The sequence below is a fragment of the Amphimedon queenslandica genome, unplaced genomic scaffold (genome assembly GCF_000090795.2).
Source record: "Amphimedon queenslandica unplaced genomic scaffold, v1.1 AMPQUscaffold_7099_Cont20946, whole genome shotgun sequence".
NCBI lineage: Eukaryota > Metazoa > Porifera > Demospongiae > Haplosclerida > Niphatidae > Amphimedon > Amphimedon queenslandica.
Genome location: NW_003552613.1, coordinates 1 through 2,012, shown reverse-complemented (window position 1 = coordinate 2,012; position 2,012 = coordinate 1). Strand labels below are relative to the sequence as shown.

The 2,012-nt window shown below is 32.0% G+C and overlaps 1 long non-coding RNA gene across 1 annotated transcript; it reads right to left on the bottom strand.

Annotated features, from left to right (window-relative positions):
* Nucleotides 1-9: 9 nt before the first annotated feature.
* Nucleotides 10-1,804, bottom strand: LOC105315898 (uncharacterized). Its single transcript, XR_002190032.1, has 4 exons — nt 1,687-1,804; nt 1,484-1,576; nt 873-989; nt 10-99 (listed from the first exon to the last, which is right to left on the bottom strand). It is a non-coding gene; the product is annotated as an uncharacterized LOC105315898 (long non-coding RNA).
* Between the last annotated feature and the right edge of the window lie 208 nt (nt 1,805-2,012).

Below are 2,012 nucleotides of genomic sequence, written 5' to 3'. Positions count from 1 at the left end.
TCATGAGCATCACAGGCAGGGTGCTGCTGAGGCTGGAAAAGAGCATCAAAATTCCAAAAGGAGCTCTCAATGAAATTATCCATAGGCATTTCACAAAATCTGAAAAATTAACCATCATCTATAAATATCGACAAATTACAAATTAGTAGCAGTAATGATGTACACGATGTACAGTGTAGCTGAATCACAATCACCCCCAATTTTTATGACATTTTCTGATACACCCTTATGCTATGTAGAAAGTTTGAGTTGATTCCAAATTCAATGTTACGAGTTGTGGCCATTTTTGAATGGGCCATTTTCTGAAGAACGCCCTGTGCTATGGGCCAATGGTTTTTTTCAAAAATTAGCTTCAAAAATCACTATTAAATTTTCTGATGCATATTGATGTCCTTATGCTACATGTATATGTATGTACAAGTACAATGTTTGAGCTGTTTCTGATACATATTTTTCAAGTTATGAGCATTTTTTAAAATATTTTCCAAAAAATGGCTCCAAAATCATCCCCAATTTCTATTAATTATTTTCTCGTGTAAATTGATGTTCTTATGCTATGTAGTAACTTTGAATTGATTCTGAGTCCAATTTTTCCAACTTATACTATAGCTTATATTTTTTAAATTGGGCCATCTTCTAAAAGAAATGCCATGTACATGTACAGTGTACTATAGCCCATGGTTTTTTCTGAAAAATGGCTCTGAACAATTTTGATTAAATTTTTTGATACTTATTGTTGTACTTATGCTATGTAGGAATTTTGAATTGTTTCTGACAAATAATTCTCGAGTTACGAGCATTTTAAAAACAAGGAATTTTCACCAAGCTGTACATGTGAAATGCATTACTAATAATATTAATGAAAGGCTCACCCCATCTCAAGGATTTCGGTCCTAACTTTAAGCAATGGATGGAGGTGACCAGTGGCAAGAGGAGCTCCTAGTGCATTGAAATTGTAAGACTTGAATTCTTCATTCTTCCATGAACCACTAGAACAAAAGAATCAAAATAACAAAGGAACATTATAAATAAGTACATCTAGTGAATTAAAGTACATTGTACCCTTACATGTACATCTGTGATTACAAAAGGTATTAATGCATGTACACACACATGTACATGTATATATTATACATGTACATGTATTTTATTTGAGGAAATACAGTACATGTACATGTATGTATACAGGGTACATGTCCTTATGCTGTGTATCAACTTTAAGCTGATTCCAGTCAAATTTGGATTTTTTGCATGCATACATTGTAAATGTCACTTTACAGCGTTCATTGTACATATTAGGAAATGATGTACATGATTGGTAATAGCAAAGTGTGTGGTGTCTGGTATTGCTGTTCTAACTAAAGAGCCAAACAATATAGTCATGTGACTTGGTACGGCACCAATCGGATAACAGCAAAAACATAAACACATATATACATGTACATGTACATGTACATGTGAATAATAGAAATCATGAACTTACTTCTGTATCATTTCAGCAGTAAGCTCTGTACTCTTCTTACTGATGCTAGTCGTAAAGCTAGGACCCTGTGTGATTATGTAACTTTTTATTATACTATAAAGAGAGAGGGGGGAGAGGGGGGAGAGAGAGAGAGAGAGAGAGAGAGGGTGGGAAGAAAACAAAAACAGAGCCAATAATAAAAATGCAAAATTATTTAAACTGACGTGTTACAGATGAGCTTCCTCTTCTTAAATTCCTTCAAATTCTCATCGGACAGTTCTCCCCTCCCACTCTCACCTTTGAGGGAACACAATAACTTACGGACAGTATCAGTCACTGACTCCACCTACACAATTAATTAATTCAATATAGTAGCTAATAGATTACTCATTATATAAATAATTTCAAAATTTAATACAATATAATAAATATAAAAATATTATTTTATTTATTTATTTTTTATTTATTTTATTTTAATAAAATAAATATAATACAATGTATAACTTAAATAATAATTTTTAATAAAATTAATACCGTATAGCGGGAAATT